The sequence below is a fragment of the Salmo trutta genome, chromosome 1 (assembly GCF_901001165.1).
Source record: "Salmo trutta chromosome 1, fSalTru1.1, whole genome shotgun sequence".
NCBI lineage: Eukaryota > Metazoa > Chordata > Actinopteri > Salmoniformes > Salmonidae > Salmo > Salmo trutta.
Genome location: NC_042957.1, coordinates 78228342 through 78249958, shown reverse-complemented (window position 1 = coordinate 78249958; position 21617 = coordinate 78228342). Strand labels below are relative to the sequence as shown.

Sequence of the window (21617 nt, the reverse complement as noted above, 5' to 3'; positions counted from 1 at the left end):
CCATGCAACTTATTTTGTGACTTGTTAAGCACATTTTTACTTTTCATATTATAATTTTGTGTTAAAAAAAATAAAAACATAATTCCGCTTTGACATAATGGGGTGTTGGGTTTAGGCCAGTGACACAAAATCTAAATGTAATCCATTTTAAATTCAGGCTGTAACACAACACAATGTGGTAAAAGTCAAGGTGTGTGAATACTTTCTGAAGGCACTGTATGGTTCCTTTACTAGGTCTGGCGAGGTGCGTTCCTATTGGCTGATTTAATCCTGTCTCAGCCAACTACATTCAGAGGAGCCATCGTCTTGGAGTTGGGGGCGGGGACTGGGCTGACCAGCGTAGTCATGGCAACGGTGGCCAAAACAGTGTACTGCACAGGTAACGTACCATCAGGTAAACCAGGGTTCTTCGCCCCTGGGATCCTCATTTATACATTTTGTTGCGTAAATGCCACACTAAATATCTGCGTGCTCCGTTTCTGAGAAGAATCGGTAATTCCTCCTGGACAATGACGCCCTATATTATTGTATTTCTATCTGCTATAGCCTAGGCTCTGAGATTCATTAGGCTGTGATGTTGTGCTCCTGTCGCAAAGCAATACTGTAGCCTGTACTATACTTTTACATAAGCTACCGGTCTATTTACTGTGTTGGAAGAATGCTTTTTTTTATCAGTAATTTATGCTGTATTTGGAACAAAGGACTGTGACAGTTTCTGAAAGAGAAAACAATGTCAAATTGTTGTGGACCTGTCAGCAGAACATTTGAATTCAACAATGTTTTACATCTACAGAGCCTTCGGAATGTATTCAGACCCCTTGACTTTTTCCACATTTTGTTACGTTACAGCCTTAATCTAAAATTGTTCAAATTGTTTGGGTTTTTTCCTCATCAATGTACACACAATACCCCATAATGACAAAGTGAAAACGGGTTTTTAGAAATTTTTACAAATTTGTAAAATAAAAATGAAATACCACAAATAGGACTATCTTCTGTATACCACCCCTACCTTGTCACAACACAACTGATTGGCTCAAACGCATTAAGAAGGAAAGAAATTCCACAAATTAGCTTTTAACAAGGCACACCTGTTCATTAAAATGCATTCCAGGTGACTACCTCATGAAGCTGGTTGAGAGAATGCCAAGAGTGTGCAAAGCTGTCATCAAGGCAAAGGGTGGCTACTTTGAAGAATACAAAATATATTTTGATTTGTTTAACACTTTATTTTTTGTTGCTTACTACATGATTCCATATGTGTTATTTCATAGTTTTGATGTTGTCACTATTATTTTATAATGTAGAAAATGGTAAAAAGAAAGAAAACGCTTGAATGAGTAGGTGTGTTCAAACTGTTGTCTGGTACTGTACTAGGTTACTAGGTTGGATTAAATAAGAGATACACATATTCATTTGTTGTATTGCTAATTTGGGAATATGAACCCATCACAGCCAGGAAAGGTGAGAAATGTCTTCTGCAATGGTTATGAACATAAAATGAATAGAAAATAGATTCCTGTTTAATTATTTTAGATTCCAGAAATGTAACAGATTTAATCTCTAATGTCAAATGTCTGCATCTTGTTAATGTTTCCCTTTTTTAAATGAATCATGTCCCCCACGTATTCATCATGTCCCCCACGTATTCATCATGTCCCCCACGTATTCATCATGTCCCCCACGTATTCATCATGTCCCCCACGTATTCATCATGTCACTCACGTATTCATCATGTCCCCCACGTATTCATCATGTCCCCCACGTATTCATCATGTCCCCCACGTATTCATCATGTCCCCCACGTATTCATCATGTCCCCCACGTATTCATCATGTCACTCACGTATTCATCATGTCCCCCACGTATTCATCATGTCCCCCACGTATTCATCATGTCCCCCACGTATTCATCATGTCCCCCACGTATTCATCATGTCCCCCACGTATTCATCATGTCCCCCACGTATTCATCATGTCCCCCACGTATTCATCATGTCCCCCACGTATTCATCATGTCCCCCACGTATGGTCCTGGTCCTGGAGAGATACTGGGGTTGCAGGCTTCTGTTCCAGCCCTGCACTGTTTGTAAATGAGGCCCCTGGTCCTGGAGAGATACTGGGGTTGCAGGCTTCTGTTCCAGCCCTGCACTGTTTGTAAATGAGGCCCCTGGTCGTGGAGAGATATTGGGGTTGCAGGCTTCTGTTCCAGCCCAGCACTGTTTATAAATGAGGCCCCTGGTCCTGGAGAGATAGTGGGGTTGCAGGCTTCTGTTCCAGCCCAGCACTGTTTATAAATGAGGCCCCTGGTCCTGGTCCAATTCAACAGACAGCAATGTAACTTGAATTGAGAGCATCTTGTTGCTCACCTCGTAGCTCTCATTGCCCAGATAGTCTGGCCCAGTCTGAAGAGTACTATCCTAGGCAGAAAATCTCACTTCTGAATAATCCCTTGGCATGATGTGATAAGAAATAGTACCTTTTTTAAATAATTGCACCGTATTTCTCAATTTAGCAATTTTATGCATGGCTGCTGTTGCAGGCCCATTTCACCTTCTCATAATAGGCTAATTTCCCCTTCTCATAATAAAGCTGCTGGAATTCTATTGCTCTCAATCATAGTAATGGTACACACACTCACTCACTCACTCACTCACTCACTCACTCACTCAGTCACTCACTCACTCATAGGTTAGCTAGCTAAGGATGTTGGGCACTGTACTGATAAACAGCATGTAACTTTTCACTTATTTAGGATAGTTTGACAGCTTGCTGATGCAGTGACGTTCCCAGCAGTCAGTCCAGACTTCAGCTTGTTTCCAAAGCACCAATCACGACATTGTAACGTTGGGTCAGGTAAAAGCACAGCGCAGCAGCAGACTCATTAATGTACTGACTCAAGGCAGAGCAGGCTGTTCGCTGCTGTCGCTTGTCTTTCTCTGCCATTTTTCCAACTTAACGACGATGACGTGCGGAGCGCTTTATATCTGTGGCAAATCATTTCTCCTACTAACGTGACAGCATTGTTGCGTTAGGTATTTGTTTAATTAGGTTGTTTCCCTTCATGATGACGATGATCTGGACCTGTTAGTGGTCGTTTTGTGACAGGTGCACTATGAACATTTAATAATTTAGATTTTTAAACATCGTTTTTTGGTTAGGGATTTTTTTCTTAATGACGCCGTTTCTTTGAAACGTTTTAAGGTTTAAATGTTCACACCCCTAGTTTACAGGAGCCCTGGCCCTGCCAACAACCTGGCTCAGAATATACAGTCACATTAATCTTATCCAGGTAATATCACACATTGTTTAAATGTATAGCTCCAACAATGAAAGGAACAGATGGATTAAAGTGACTAGTGACTAGCAGCAATCACATTTAGAAAAGATTCATTCAAAGCTGTTAAAAGGATGGTTCAGTGATGTATCAAGTCATTGACATAATGGTGACCAGGATAGTGATTTAACATGCCTCTAAACCCACATCTGTAGATAATGGTAACCAGGATAGTGATTTAACATGCCTCTAAACCCACATCTGTAGATAATGGTGACCAGGATAGTGATTTAACATGCCTCTAAACCCACATCTGTAGATAATGGTGACCTGGATAGTGATTTAACATGCCTCTAAACCCACATCTGTAGATTATGGTGACCAGGATAGTGATTAAACATGCCTCTAAACCCACATCTGTAGATAATGGTAACCAGGATAGTGATTTAACATGCCTCTAAACCCACATCTGTAGATAATGGTGACCAGGATAGTGATTTAACATGCCTCTAAACCCACATCTGTAGATAATGGTGACCAGGATAGTGATTTAACATGCCTCTAAACCCACATCTGTAGATAATGGTGACCAGGATAGTGATTTAACATGCCTCTAAACCCACATCTGTAGATAATGGTGACCTGGATAGTGATTTAACATGCCTCTAAACCCACATCTGTAGATTATGGTGACCAGGATAGTGATTTAACATGCCTCTAAACCCACATCTGTAGATAATGGTAACCAGGATAGTGATTTAACATGCCTCTAAACCCACATCTGTAGATAATGGTGACCAGGATAGTGATTTAACATGCCTCTAAACCCACATCTGTAGATAATGGTGACCAGGATAGTGATTTAACATGCCTCTAAACCCACATCTGTAGATAATGGTGACCAGGATAGTGATTTAACATGCCTCTAAACCCACATCTGTAGATTATGGTGACCTGGATAGTGATTTAACATGCCTCTAAACCCACATCTGTAGATTATGGTGACCAGGATAGTGATTTAACATGCCTCTAAATCCACATCTGTAGATAATGGTGACCAGGATAGTGATTTAACATGCCTCTAAACCCACATCTGTAGATAATGGTGACCAGGATAGGGATTTAACATGCTTCTAAACCCACATCTGTAGATAATGGTGACCAGGATAGTGATTTAACATGCCTCTAAACCCACATCTGTAGATAATGGTGACCAGGATAGTGATTTAACATGCCTCTAAACCCACATTTGTAGATAATGGTGACCAGGATAGTGATTTAACATGCCTCTAAACCCACATCTGTAGATAATGGTGACCAGGATAGTGATTTAACATGCCTCTAAACCCACATCTGTAGATTATGGTGACCAGGATAGTGATTTAACATGCCTCTAAACCCACATCTGTAGATAATGGTGACCAGGATAGTGATTTAACATGCCTCTAAACCCACATCTGTAGATAATGGTGACCAGGATAGGGATTTAACATGCTTCTAAACCCACATCTGTAGATAATGGTGACCAGGATAGTGATTTAACATGCCTCTAAACCCACATCTGTAGATAATGGTGACCAGGATAGTGATTTAACATGCCTCTAAACCCACATTTGTAGATAATGGTGACCAGGATAGTGATTTAACATGCCTCTAAACCCACATCTGTAGATAATGGTGACCAGGATAGTGATTTAACATGCCTCTAAACCCACATCTGTAGATAATGGTGACCAGGATAGTGATCTGACTGGAATGGTGCTGTGTGTTTCTACCAGTCAAAGCTGTATGATTTTATATACAACTGAGTTGAGAGGAGGCAGCACAGACAGAACCGGTCTCCAACACCTTGGCAGTTTCAAACCCCTCTATTCTACCTCTGTCACTATTACAGTGAGGGGAAAAAAGTATTTGATCCCCTGCTGATTTGGTACGTTTGCCCACTGACAAAGAAATGAGCTGTCTATAATTTTAATGGTAGGTTTATTTGAACAGTGAGAAACAGAATAACAACAACAAAAAAATCCAGAAAAACGCATGTCAAAAATGTTATAAATTGATTTGCATTTTAATGAGGGAAATAAGTATTTGACCCCCTCTCAATCAGAAAGATTTCTGGCTCCCAGGTGTCTTTTATACAGGTAACGAGCTGAGATCAGGAACACACTCTTAACTTACATCTAGATGTTCCGCTAGCGGAACACCTGCTCCAATATCCAATGAAATACAAACTCCTCTAAAATCCGAAAACTTCCATTTTTCAAACATATGACTATTTTACAGCATTTTAAAGACAAGACTCTCGTTAATCTAACCACACTATCCGATTTCAAAAAGGCTTTACAGCGAAAGCAAAACATTAGATTATGTCAGCAGAGTACCCAGCCAGAAATAATCAGACACCCATTTTTCAAGCTAGCATATAATGTCACAAAAAACAAAACCACAGCTAAATGCAGCACTAACCTTGGATGATCTTCATCAGATGACAACCCTAGGACATTATGTTATACAATGCATGCATGTTTTGTTCAATCAAGTTAATATTTATATCAAAAAACAGCTTTTTTACATTAGCATGTGACGTTCAGAACTAGCATACCCCCCGCAAACCTCCGGTGAATTTACTAAATTACTCACGATAAACGTTCACAAAAAACATAACAATTATTTTAAGAATTATAGATACAGAACTCCTCTATGCACTCGATATGTCCGATTTTAAAATAGCTTTTCGGTGAAAGCACATTTTGCAATATTCTCAGTAGATAGCCCGGCATCACAGGGCTAGCTATTTAGACACCCAGCAAGTTTAGCCTTCACCAAACTCCAATTTACTATTAGAAAAGTTTGATTACCTTTGGTGTTCTTCGTCAGAATGAACTCCCAGGTCTTCTACTTCAATAACAAATGTTGGTTTGGTCCAAAATAATTCATAGTTATGTTCAAACAGCGGCGTTTTGTTTGTGCGTTCAAGACACTATCCGAAGTGTAAATAAGGGTCACGAGCATGGCGCATTTCGTGACAAAAGATTTCTAAATATTTCATTACCGTACTTCGAAGCATGTCAACCGCTGTTTAAAATCAATTTTTATGCAATTTTTCTCGTAAAAAAGCAATAATATTCCGACCGGGAAAGCGTGTAAACGTACAAAGAGAGAGAAAATAAAAGCATGCTATCCTCTCATGCACGAGCCTGAGTCTCATAGTACTGTTACTGGCCACTATCCAAACGCGCTAATGTTTTTCAGCCAGAGCCTGCAAAGCCACGATTCAGCTTTTTGCCGCCTTCTGAGATCCCATGGGAGCCGTAGGAAGTGTCACGTAACAGCAGAGATCCTCTGTAATGAATAGAGATAATCAAGAAGAGCAAGAAATGGTCAGACAGGGTACTTCCTGTACAGAATCTTCTCATGTTTTGGCCTGCCAAATGAGTTCTGTTATACTCACAGACACCATTCAAACAGTTTTAGAAACTTTGGAGTGTTTTCTATCCAAAGCTAATAATTATATGCATATTCTAGTTTCTGGGCAGGAGTAATAATCAGATTAAATCGGGTATGTTTTTTATCCGGCCGTGAAAATACTGCCCCCTAGCCATAACAGGTTAAAGGGAGTGCTCCTAATCTCAGCTTGTTACCTGTGTAAAAGACACCTGTCCACAGAAGCAATCAATCAGATTCCAAACTCTCCACCATGGCCAAGACCAAAGAGCTCTCCAAGGATGTCAGGGACAAGATTGTAGATCTGCACAAGGCTGGAATGGGCCACAAGACCATTGCCAAGCAGCTTGGTGAGAAGGTGACAACAGTTGGTGCGATTATTCGCAAATGGAACACAAAAGAACTGTCAATCTCCCTCGGCCTGGGGCTCTCTGCAAGATCTCACCTCGTGGAGTTGCAATGATCATGAGAACGGTGAGGAATCAGCCCAGAACTACACGGGAGGATCTTGTCAATGATCTCAAGGCAGCTGGGACCATAGTAACCAAGAAAACAATTGGTAACACACTACGCCGTGAAGGACTGAAATCCTGCAGCGCCCGCAAGGTCCCCTGCTCAAGATAGCACATATACATGCCCGTCTGAAGTTTGCCAATGAACATCTGAATGATTCAGAGGACAACTGGGTGAAAGTGTTGTGGTCAGATGAGACCAAAATGGAGCTCTTTGGCATCAACTCAACTCGCCGTGTTTGGAGGAGGAGGAATGCTGCCTATGACCCCAAGAACACGATCCCCACCATCAAACATGGAGGTGGAAACATTATGCTTTGGGGGTGTTTTTCTGCTAAGGGGACAGGACAACTTCACCGCATCAAAGGGACGATGGACGGGGCCATGTTCCGTCAAATCTTGGGTGAGAACCTCCTTCCCTCAGCCAGGGCATTGAAAATGGGTCGTGGATGGGTATCCCAGCATGACAATGACCCAAAACACACGGCCAAGGCAACAAAGGAGTGGCTCAAGAAGAAGCACATTAAGGTCCTGGAGTGGCCTAGCCAGTCTCCAGACCTTAATCCCATAGAAAATCTGTTGAGGGAGCTGAAGGTTCGAGTTGCCAAACGTCAGCCTCGAAACCTTAATGACTTGGAGAAGATCTGCAAAGAGGAGTGGGACAAAATCCCTCCTGAGATGTGTGCAAACCTGGTGGCCAACTACAAGAAACCTCTGACCTCTGTGACAGTCAACAAGGGTTTTGCCACCAAGTACTAAGTCATGTTTTGCAGAGGGGTCAAATACTTATTTCCCTCATTAAAATGCAAATCAATTTATAACATTTTTGACATGCGTTTTTCTGGATTTTGTTGTTGTTATTCTGTCTCTCGCTGTTCAAATAAACCTACCATTCAAATTACAGACTGATCATTTCTTTGTCAGTGGGCAAACGTACAAAATCAGCAGGGGATCAAATACTTTTTTCCCTCACTGTATATAGTGCAATCAAGACATTCAACGTGAGGAAAATCACTCTCCCACCTGATTCGGGCTTGTTGCAGATGCGTGGGAGTAATGTGTTGAAACGTTGAAAGGGAAAAAGCATACTGCTCTTGCCAGTATCACGTCAGTTCTTCCAGCTTAATGAACTGAGTGCAGGTGGATGTTTCTTCTGTAAAGGCCCAGTGCAGTCCACAATGTGGTTTTCCTGGGTTTTATACACAGTGCCTTCGGAAGGTATTCATACCCCATCGACTTTTTCCACATTTTGTTATGTTGGATTAAATAAAAAGAAATCTTCAGCAATCTACATACAATGCCTCCTGATGACAAAGCGAAAACAGGTTTTTATAAATGTTTGCACATTTATAAAAAAAAAATCACAGAAATACCTTATTTACATAAGTATTCAGACCCTTTGCTATGAGACTCGAAATTGAGTTTAGGTGCATCCTGTTTTCGTTGATCATCCTTGATGTTTCTACAACTTGATTGGAGTCCACCTGTGGCAAATTCATTTGATTGGACATGATTTGGAAAGGCACACACCAGTCTATTTAAGTTCCCACAGTTGACAGTGCATGTCAGAGCAAAAACCAAGCCATGAGGTCAAAGGAATTGTCAGTAGAGCTCCAAGACAGGATTGTTTTGAGGCACAGATCTGGGGAAGGGTACCAAAACATTTCTGCAGCATTAAAGGTCCCCAAGAACACAGTGACCTCCATCATTCTTAAATGGAAGAAATCTGGAACCACCCAGACTTTTCCTAGAGCTGGCCACCCTGCCAAACTGGTCAATCGGGGGAGAAGGGCCTTGGTCCAGGGAGGTGACCAAGAACCCGAGGGTCACTCTGACAGAGCTCTAGAATTCCTCTGTGGAGATTTGAGAACTTTCCAGAAGGACAACTATCTCTGCAGCACACAATCAGGCCTTTATAGAGGATTGGCCAGACGGAAGCCACTCCTCAGTAAAAGGCACATGACAGCCCGCTTGGAGTTTGCCAAAAGGCACCTAAAGACTCTCAGACCATGAGAAACTAGATTCTCTGGTCTGATGAAACCAATATTGAACTCTTTGGCCTGAATGTCAAGCGTCACCTCTGGAGGAAACCCGGCACCATCCCTACGGTGAAGCTTGGTGGTGGCAGCATCATGCTGTGGGGATGTTTTTCAGCTGCAGGAACTGGGATACTAGTCAGGATCGAGGCAAAGATGAATGGCGCAAAGTATAGAGAGATCCTTGATGAAAACCTGCTCCAGAGCGCTCAGGACCTCAGACTGGGATGACGGTTCATCTTCAAACAGGACAACGACCCTAAGCACACAGCCAAGACAACGCAGGAGTGACTTCGGGACAAGTATTTGAATGTCCTTGAGTGGCCCAGCTAGAGCCCGGACTTGAACCCGATCGAACATCTCTGGAGAGACCTGAAAATAGCTGTGTAGCAACGCTCCCCATCCAACCTGACAGAGCTTGAGAGGATCTGCAGAGAAGAATGGAACTCCCCAAATACAGGTGTGCCAAGCTTGTAGCGTCATACCCAAGAAGACTCAAGGCTGTAATCGCTGCCAAAGGGGCTTCAACAAGTTACTGAGTAAAGAGTCTGAATACTTATGTAAATATGATATTTACGTTTTTTATAAATTAGCAAAAATAAATAAATAACCTGTTTTTGCTTTGTCATTATAGGGTATTGTGTGTAGATTGATGAGGGAAAAAAAGTATTTAATGCATTTTATAAAGCTGTAGCGTAACAAAATGTGGAAAAAGTAAAGGTGTCTGAATACTTTCCGAAGGCACTGTATATTACCACACTATGAGGTTGGAATAATACTGTGAAATTGGGAAAATTATGATAATGTCCTTTTGGTATAAGAGCTGTTTGAAAAGGCTGCCTGAAATTTCACCCTGTTTTGGTGGGGTGGAGTTTTGGCCTGCCTGGTGTCATCACCAATTAGTTACTAGACCAATAAGAAAAAGTGTTCCATACCTCTCTCCCAATAACAGCTAGTTTTCCCTTCCTAACTCAGACCACTCAGACAGTCCTAGTGTTCCATACCTCTCTCCCAATAACAGCTAGTTTTCCCTTCCCATCTCAGACCACTCAGACAGTCCTAGCAAAATTATTGCTTGAGAAATTGCAGTTTTCTAAGAAGCAATTTTTGTCTCTTTTTTTTTTACCATTATCATTGAAACCAATCACAGTAAGGTACTTAAATGTTACCCAGAAATGATTTGATATTGAGATAAAAATGGCTGCGTTTGACCTTTAAAGTGATAATTATTGCACTTGTATTAAAGTGCTCTTTTGGAGAGGGAAAGAACATTTGAAAGGGCAAGATAATTCCAAGCTTCTCTGCCTGTCTGTCTGTCTGTCTGTCTGTCTGTCTGTCTGTCTGTCTGTCTGTCTGTCTGTCTGTCTGTCTGTCTGTCTGTCTGTCTGTCTGTCTGTCTGTCTGTCTGTCTGTCTGTCTGTCTGTCTGTCTGTCTGTCTGTCTGTCTGTCTGTCTGTCTGTCTGTCTGCCTGCCTGCCTGCCTGCCTGCCTGCCTGCCTGCCTGCCTGCCTGCCTGCCTGTCTGCATAGACCAGGAAGCATCATATTAAATAGACTGTTCTTCTGAATTTATTCAGGGAATGAAAATTCCATTACTTCTAAGGTCAGGGAATGAAAATTCAATTTACTACTAAAGTCAGAGTGAGTAATAGTACTACTGCCTATCATCTCTGATACAGAAACCATTCTACATGGTAGTTACCATGCTTCACTGAACCAAGGTCACAATCATCTCTGATTCAGAAACCATTCTACATGGTAGTCACCATGCTTCACTGAACCAAGGTCAGAATAATTTTAAGAATTGATGAGCTGGTAGCAAGCTGTTCTTAATGAAAGTATCTTATTTGTCATGTTTGTTCTATTTCCAATGTTGTGTTTTAGAGTGTTGGAAGCCCAATGTCTCTGTAATGTTTCTAAGTTTAAAGTTACATAAATGCTATGTCAAATCCCAATATCTGTGTAACGTTGTGTTGCAGACGTTGGGGAGGACCTACTGAGCATGTGCCAGAAGAACGTGACGTTAAACAGACACCTGATGGAACCTGCAGGTGAGCGAACATTGAATAGTTAGTTAGACAATGTGTAGTTAGAGAACATTTAGTTAGAGAACGTTACTTAAACAACGTTTAGCACAGGGCTGCCGGCAAACGTGTGACCAGCTGGCATTTTCAATCAGGTCGGGCAGTGCCTCACCACTTTTGATTTAGTTTAATTAAAAATATTTATGCAAAGCGTTAAGATGAAGTACAAAGTAATGTTTTTTCGACTTATTTGCCTCATGATTTGTCAAATGGGGAGTGCTGCAGGCACATGGGAGTGCTGCAGGCTGTGTGTTTTTGGACCAACCAGATTCCCAGAAATCACAGGTCACGCAGGCCAGGCACTACGCATTAAAGAATAGGCCTATTTATTTAGCAAACATGATAACGCATCCCTCCCGAGTCCAGAAACAAGCATAAACTCTTTAACAGAAATGTTGCTGCAGCCTACACCAAACCATTAGCAGTCTGACATGCTGTATAGGATAACAATGAGATGATTTACCAGTCTGATCAACTGGCCTAATGACATGCTGTATAGGATAACAAGGAGATGATATACCTGTCTGATCAACTGGCCTAATGACATGCTGTATGGGATAACAAGGAGATGATATACCTGTCTGATCAACTGGCCTAATGACATGCTGTATGGGATAACAAGGAGATGATATACCTGTCTGATCAACTGGCCTAATGACATGCTGTATAGGATAACAAGGAGATGATTTGCCAGTCTGATCAACTGGCCTAATGACATGCTGTATAGGATAACAAGGAGATGATTTGCCAGTCTGATCAACTGGCCTAATGACATGCTGTATAGGATAACAAGGAGATGATTTGCCAGTCTGATCAACTGGCCTAATGACATGCTGTATAGGATAACAAGGAGATGATTTGCCAGTCTGATCAACTGGCCTACTGAATTCAGCCTACGGTGGTCCGGCACAGGCGGCAGGTAGCCTACCCACGGCAGGTAGCCTCGTGGTTAGAGTGTTTGTCCAGTAACCGAAAGGTTGCTGGATCGAATCCCCGAGCTGACAGGGTAAAAATCTGCCATTCTGCCCCTGAGCAAGGCAGTAAACCCACTATTCCCCGGACGCCGACAACGTGAATGTCGATTAAGGCGGCCCCCCGCACCTCTCTGATTCAGAGAGGTTGGGTTAAATGTGTCAGACACATTTCAGTTGAAAACATTCAGTTGGACAACTGACTAGGTATCCCCCTTTCCTTTCCTGTCCTTTCTGACAGGGTAAACTAACCTCTAACGTTATCTATCTACAGGGAACAGAGTTTTACCTGGTTAGGTCACCAGATCAGGAAAAACTCTGAGCCCCACCCCTCTGGAACCTGGGGTACACACCTCTGGTTTAGCCGATGTTAGATGTACTGTAGGGTTTTTCCACCTTGGTACTTAAAACCTCTTATGGACAGCTTGCCAATATCCAATGGTAGCGCCTGGCGCGAAATACGAAAAACCTTAAAAATGCTATAATTTCAATTTCTCAAAGATATGACTATTTTACACCATTTGAAAGATAAGACTCTCCTTTATCTAACCACATTGTCCGATTTCAAAAAGGTTTTACAGCGAAAGCAAAACATTAGATTATGTCAGGAGAGTACCCAGCCAGAAATAATCACACACCCATTTTTCAAGCTAGCATATATGTCACAAAAACCAAAACCACAGCTAAATGCAGCACTAACCTTTGATGATCTTCATCAGATGACACGCCTAGGACATTATGTTATACAATACATGCATGTTTTGTTCAATCAAGTTCATATTTATATCAAAAACCAGCTTTTTACATTAGGCTGTTTTGTTCAGAACTAGCATTCCCACCGAACACTTCCGGTGAATTTACTAAATTACTCACAATAAACGTTCACAAAAAACATAACAATTATTTTAAGAATTATAGATACAGAACTCCTTTATGCAATCGCGGTGTTCGATTTTAAAATAACTTTTCGGTGAAAGCACATTTTGCAATATTCTGAGTATATAGCCCGGCCATCACGGCTAGCTATTTTGACACCCACCAAGTTTGGCCCTAACCAAACTCAGATTTACTATAAGAAAAATTGGATTACCTTTGCTGTTCTTCATCAGAATGCACTCCCAGGACTTCTACTTCAACAACCAATGTTATTTTGGTTCCAAATAATCCATAGTTATATCCAAATAGCTCCATTTTGTTCGTGCGTTCAAGTCGCTATCCGAAGGGTGACGCGCCGGCGAGTTTCGTGACAAAAAAATTCAAAATATTCCATTACCGTACTTTGAAGCATGTCAAACGCTGTTTAAAATCAATTTTTATGCGATTTTTCTCGTAAAATAGCGATAATATTCCAACCGGGAGACGTATCCGTTCAAACACCGAAAGTAAAACATGGAGTCATCACATGCACGCGCGCTCCAGTGTCATTGTCCTCAGAAGGACCACTCACCAAAACCCCTGCTGTTTTTCGCCCAGAGACTGCAGAGCTATCATTCAACGTTCTGGCGCCTTCCTAGAGCCAATGAAAGCCTTAGAAAATGTCACGTTACAGCAGAGGTCCTGTATTTTCGATAAAGAGGCTATAGAAGGACAAGAAATGGTCAGACAGGGCACTTCCCATATAGAATCTTCTCAGGTTTTGGCCTGCCATATGAGTTCTGTTATACTCACAGACACCATTCAAACGGTTTTAAAAACATTAGGGTGTTTTCTATCCAAATCTACTAATTATATGCATATTCTAGTTTCTGGGCAGGAGTAATAACCAGATTAAATCGGGTACGTTTTTTATCCGGCCGTGAAAATACTGCCCCCTATCCTAACAGGTTAACAGTACCATACTGGTTCACTGACTATGGGTTCTGTTCTGTTCTGATTCGGCACGCTTTGTTTTTCCATTAAAACAGATGTAGGTTTGAACGTCGTTGCAGAGAGGATGTTGCTGTAGATGACAAATGTGAAGTGTAACTAAGCAACGATTCATACCAGAGTGTAACTAAGCAACGATTCATACCAGAGTGTAACTAAGCAACGATTCATACCAGAGTGTAAATTATTACATGTAGTACCAGGCTAGCTCTCTCTCTCCCTGGCTGTTTCATTACAATACGTTATACCAGGCTAGCTCTCTCTCTCCCTGGCTGTTTCATTACAATACGTTGTACCAGGCTAGCTCTCTCTCTCCCTGGCTGTTTCATTACAATACGTTATACCAGGCTAGCTCTCTCTCTCCCTGACTGTTTCATTACAATACGTTATACCAGGCTAGCTCTCTCTCTCCCTGGCTGTTTCATTACAATATGTTATACCAGGCTAGCTCTCTCTCCCTGGCTGTTTCATTACAATACGTTATACCAGGCTAGCTCTCTCTCTCCCTGGCTGTTTCATTACAATACGTTATACCAGGCTAGCTCTCTCTCTCCCTGGCTGTTTCATTACAATACGTTATACCAGGCTAGCTCTCTCTCTCCCTGACTGTTTCATTACAATATGTTATACCAGGCTAGCTCTCTCTCTCCCTGACTGTTTCATTACAATATGTTATACCAGGCTAGCTCTCTCTCCCCCTGGCTGTTTCATTACAATACGTTATACCAGGCTAGCTCTCTCTCTCCCTGACTGTTTCATTATAATACGTTATACCAGGCTAGCTCTCTCTCTCCCTGACTGTTTCATTACAATACGTATTACCAGGCTAGCTCTCTCTCTCCCTGGCTGTTTCATTATAATACGTTATACCAGGCTAGCTCTCTCTCTCCCTGACTGTTTCATTACAATACGTATTACCAGGCTAGCTCTCTCTCCCCCTGGCTGTTTCATTACAATATGTTATACCAGGCTAGCTCTCTCTCTCCCTGACTGTTTCATTACAATATGTTATACCAGGCTAGCTCTCTCTCTCCCTGGCTGTTTCATTACAATATGTTATACCAGGCTAGCTCTCTCTCCCTGGCTGTTTCATTACAATACGTTATACCAGGCTAGCTCTCTCTCCCTGGCTGTTTCATTACAATACGTTATACCAGGCTAGCTCTCTCTCTCCCTGACTGTTTCATTATAATACGTTATACCAGGCTAGCTCTCTCTCTCCCTGGCTGTTTCATTACAATATGTTATACCAGGCTAGCTCTCTCTCTCCCTGGCTGTTTCATTATAATATGTTTTACCAGGCTAGCTCTCTCTCTCCCTGGCTGTTTCATTATAATACGTTATACCAGGCTAGCTCTCTCTCTCCCTGGCTGTTCCATTATAATATGTTATACCAGGCTAGCTCTCTCTCTCCCTGGCTGTTTCATTACAATACGTTATACCAGGCTAGCTCTCTCTCTCCCTGGCTGTTTCATTATAATACGTTGTACCAGGCTAGCTCTCTCTAAGTCTCGGGCCCTGGGAAGGGACATTTTTAGCAACGTTTTTGAAAACACAATTTTGCGTTATCAACAGGTAGAGAGAGACCTGATAGTATTGAATATTAGTGTTGTGTTGTCTCTTTAACAGGTGGAGAGGTGACAGTATTGAGTATTATAGTGTTGTGTTGTCTCTTTAACAGGTGGAGAGGTGACAGTATTGTGTATTATAGTGTTGTGTTGTCTCTTTAACAGGTGGGGAGGTGACAGTATTGAGTATTATAGTGTTGTCTCTTTAACAGGTGGGGAGGTGACAGTATTGAGTATTATAGTGTTGTCTCTTTAACAGGTGGAGAGGTGACAGTATTGAGTGCAGTACCTGTACTACATACCTGTCTATAGAGAAGAGCTAACATACAGTACCTGTACTACATACCTGTCTATAGAGAAGAGGTAACATACCTGTCTATAGAGAAGAGGTAACACACCTGTACTACATACCTGTCTCTAGAGAAGAGGTAACATACCTGTACTACATACCTGTCTATAGAGAAGAGGTAACATACCTGTCTATAGAGAAGAGGTAACATACCTGTACTACATACCTGTCTATAGAGAAGAGGTAACATACCTGTCTATAGAGAAGATGTAACATACCTGTACTACATACCTGTCTATAGAGAAGAGGTAACATACCTGTACTACATACCTGTCTATAGAGAAGAGGTAACATACCTGTACTACATACCTGTCTATAGAGAAGAGGTAACACACCTGTACTACATACCTGTCTATAGAGAAGAGGTAACATACCTGTCTATAGAGAAGAGGTAACATACCTGTCTATAGAGAAGAGGTAACATACCTGTACTACATACCTGTCTATGGAGAAGAGGTAACATACCTGTACTACATACCTGTCTATAGAGAAGATGTAACACACCTGTACTACATACCTGTCTATAGAGAAGAGGTAACATACCTGTACTACATACCTGTCTATAGAGAAGAGGTAACATACCTGTACTACATACCTGTCTATAGAGAAGATGTAACATACCTGTACTACATACCTGTCTATAGAGGAGATGTAACATACCTGTCTATAGAGAAGAGGTAACATACCTGTACTACATACCTGTCTATAGAGAAGAGGTAACATACCTGTACTACATACCTGTCTATAGAGAAGATGTAACATACCTGTACTACATACCTGTCTATAGAGAAGAGGTAACATACCTGTACTACATACCTGTCTATAGAGAAGAGGTAACATACCTGTACTACATACCTGTCTATAGAGAAGAGGTAACATACCTGTCTATAGAGAAGAGGTAACATACCTGTACTACATACCTGTCTATAGAGAAGAGGTAACATACCTGTCTATAGAGAAGAGGTAACATACCTGTCTATAGAGAAGATGTAACATACCTGTACTACATACCTGTCTATAGAGAAGAGGTAACATACCTGTACTACATACCTGTCTATAGAGAAGAGGTAACATACCTGTCTATAGGGAAGAGGTAACATACCTGTACTACATACCTGTCTATAGAGAAGAGGTAACATACAGTACCTGTACTACATACCTGTCTATAGAGAAGAGGTAACATACCTGTACTACATACCTGTCTATAGAGAAGAGGTAACATACCTGTACTACATACCTGTCTATAGAGAAGAGGTAACATACCTGTCTATAGAGAAGAGGTAACATACCTGTACTACATACCTGTCTATAGAGAAGAGGTAACATACCTGTCTATAGAGAAGAGGTAACATACCTGTCTATAGAGAAGAGGTAACATACCTGTACTACATACCTGTCTATAGAGAAGAGGTAACATACAGTACCTGTACTACATACCTGTCTATAGAGAAGAGGTAACATACCTGTCTATAGAGAAGAGGTAACATACCTGTACTACATACCTGTCTCTAGAGAAGAGGTAACATACCTGTCTATAGAGAAGATGTAACATACCATACCTGTACTACATACCTGTCTATAGAGAAGAGGTAACATACCTGTCTATAGGGAAGAGGTAACATACCTGTACTACATACCTGTCTATAGAGAAGAGGTAACATACAGTACCTGTACTACATACCTGTCTATAGAGAAGATGTAACATACAGTACCTGTACTACATACCTGTCTATAGAGAAGAGGTAACATACCTGTCTATAGAGAAGAGGTAACATACCTGTACTACATACCTGTCTATAGGGAAGAGGTAACACACCTGTACTACATACCTGTCTATAGAGAAGAGGTAACATACCGTACCTGTACTACATACCTGTCTATAGAGAAGAGGTAACATACCTGTACTACATACCTGTCTATAGAGAAGATGTAACATACCTGTCTATAGGGAAGAGGTAACACACCTGTACAACATACCTGTCTATAGAGAAGATGTAACATACAGTACCTGTACTACATACCTGTCTATAGAGAAGATGTAACATACCTGTACTACATACCTGTCTATAGAGAAGAGGTAACATACCTGTCTATAGGGAAGAGGTAACATACCTGTACTACATACCTGTCTATAGAGAAGAGGTAACATACCTGTCTATAGAGAAGAGGTAACATACCTGTACTACATACCTGTCTATAGGGAAGAGGTAACACACCTGTACTACATACCTGTCTATAGAGAAGAGGTAACATACCATACCTGTACTACATACCTGCCTATAGAGAAGATGTAACATACCTGTACTACATACCTGTCTATAGAGAAGATGTAACATACCTGTACTACATACCTGTCTATAGAGAAGAGGTAACACACCTGTACTACATACCTGTCTATAGAGAAGAGGTAACACACCTGTACTACATACCTGTCTATGGAGAAGATGTAACATACCTGTACTACATACCTGTCTATAGAGAAGAGGTAACATACCTGTACTACATACCTGTCTATAGAGAAGATGTAACATACCTGTCTATAGAGAAGAGGTAACATACCTGTCTATAGAGAAGAGGTAACATACCTGTACTACATACCTGTCTATAGAGAAGATGTAACATACCTGTACTACATACCTGTCTATAGAGAAGAGGTAACATACCTGTACTACATACCTGTCTATAGAGAAGAGGTAACATACCTGTCTATAGGGAAGAGGTAACATACCTGTACTATGTTTCTAGTACTATATACTAAACCCAACAGAATGTTTCTAGTACTATAACCTAAACCCAACAGAATGTTTCTAGTACTATATCCTAAACCCAACAGAATGTTTCTAGTACTATAACCTAAACCCAACAGAATGTTTCTAGTACTATATCCTAAACCCAACAGAATGTTTCTAGTACAATATCCTAAACCCAACAGAATTGTTTCTAGTACTATATCCTAAACCCAACAGAATGTTTCTAGTACTATAACCTAAACCCAACAGAATGTTTCTAGTACTATAACCTAAACCCAACAGAATGTTTCTAGTACTATAACCTAAACCCAACAGAATGTTTCTAGTACTATAATCTAAACCCAACAGAATGTTTCTAGTACTATAACCTAAACCCAACAGAATGTTTCTAGTACTATAACCTAAACCCAACAGAATGTTTCTAGTACTATATCCTAAACCCAACAGAATGTTTCTAGTACTATATCCTAAACCCAACAGAATGTTTCTAGTACTATATCCTAAACCCAACAGAATGTTTCTAGTACTATATCCTAAACCCAACAGAATGTTTCTAGTACTATATCCTAAACCCAACAGAATGTTTCTAGTACTATATCCTAAACCCAACAGAATGTTTCTAGTACTATGTCCTAAACCCAACAGAATGTTTCTAGTACTATATCCTAAACCCAACAGAATGTTGGTATACTATGTCCTAAACCCAACAGAATGTTTCTAGTACTATATCCTAAACCCAACAGACTGTTTCTAGTTCTATATCCTAAACCCCATCCAACAGAATGTTTCTAGTACTATATCCTAAACCCAACAGAATGTTTCTAGTACTATATCCTAAACCCAACAGAATGTTTCTAGTACTATATCCTAAACCCAACAGAATGTTTCTAGTACTATAACCTAAACCCAACAGAATGTTTCTAGTACTATATCCTAAACCCAACAGAATGTTTCTAGTACTATAACCTAAACCCAACAGACTGTTTCTAGTACTATATCCTAAACCCAACAGAATGTTTCTAGTACTATATCCTAAACCCAACAGAATGTGTCTAGTACTATATCCTAAACCCAACAGAATGTTTCTAGTACTATATCCTAAACCCAACAGAATGTTTCTAGTACTATAACCTAAACCCAACAGAATGTTTCTAGTACTATAACCTAAACCCAACAGAATGTTTCTAGTACTATATCCTAATCCCTACCCAACAGAATGTTTCTAGTACTATAACCTAAACCCAACAGAATGTTTCTAGTACTATAACTTAAACCCAACAGAATGTTTCTACTACTATATCCTAAACCCAACAGAATGTTTCTAGTACAATATCCTAAACCCAACAGAATGTTTCTAGTACTATATCCTAAACCCCATCCAACAGAATGTTTCTAGTACTATAACCTAAACCCAACAGAATGTTTCTAGTACTATATCCTAAACCCAACAGAATGTTTCTAGTACTATATCCTAAACCCAACAGAATGTTTCTAGTACTATATCCTAAACCCCATCCAACAGAATGTTTCTAGTACTATAACCTAAACCCAACAGAATGTTTCTAGTACTATATCCTAAACCCAACAGAATGTTTCTAGTACTTTATCCTAAACCCCTATCGAATAGAATGTTTCTAGTACTATATCCTAAACCCAACAGAATGTTTCTAGTACTATATCCTAAACCCAACAGAATGTTTCTAGTATTATAACCTAAACCCAACAGAATGTTTCTAGTACTATATCCTAAACCCTACCCAACAGAATGTTTCTAGTACTATAACCTAAACCCAACAGAATGTTTCTAGTACTATAACCTAAACCCAACAGAATGTTTCTAGTACTATATCTTAAACCCAACAGAATGTTTCTAGTACTATAACCTAAACCCAACAGAATGTTTCTAGTACTATATCCTAAACCCAACAGAATGTTTCTAGTACTATATCCTAAACCCAACAGAATGTTTCTAGTACTATATCCTAACCCCTACCCAACAGAATGTTTCTAGTACTATATCCTAAACCCAACAGAATGTTTCTAGTACTATAACCTAAACCCAACAGAATGTTTCTAGTACTATAACCTAAACCCAACAGAATGTTTCTAGTACTATATCCTAAACCCAACAGAATGTTTCTAGTACTATATCCTAAACCCAACAGAATGTTTCTAGTACTATATCCTAAACCCCATCCAACAGAATGTTTCTAGTACTATAACCTAAACCCAACAGAATGTTTCTAGTACTTTATCCTAAACCCCTATCGAATAGAATGTGTCTAGTACTATATCCTAACCCCTACCCAACAGAATGTTTCTAGTACTATATCCTAAACCCAACAGAATGTTTCTAGTACTATAACCTAAACCCAACAGAATGTTTCTAGTACTATATCCTAAACCCAACAGAATGTTTCTAGTACTATAACCTAAACCCAACAGAATGTTTCTAGTACTATATCCTAAACCCAACAGAATGTTTCTAGTACTATAACCTAAACCCAACAGAATGTTTCTAGTACTATATCCTAAACCCAACAGAATGTTTCTAGTACTATAACCTAAACCCAACAGAATGTTTCTAGTACTATAACCTAAACCCAACAGAATGTTTCTAGTACTATATCCTAAACCCAACAGAATGTTTCTAGTACTATAACCTAAACCCAACAGAATGTTTCTAGTACTATATCCTAAACCCTACCCAACAGAATGTTTCTAGTACTATAACCTAAACCCAACAGAATGTTTCTAGTACT

The 21617-nt window shown here is 40.4% G+C and overlaps 1 long non-coding RNA gene across 1 annotated transcript; it reads left to right on the top strand.

The window, feature by feature from the left end:
* Positions 1 to 214: 214 nt before the first annotated feature.
* LOC115205995 (uncharacterized) lies at positions 215 to 15828 on the top strand. The gene is made up of 3 exons (XR_003880727.1): positions 215 to 379; positions 11247 to 11318; positions 15818 to 15828. It is a non-coding gene; the product is annotated as an uncharacterized LOC115205995 (long non-coding RNA).
* Positions 15829 to 21617: the final 5789 nt, after the last annotated feature.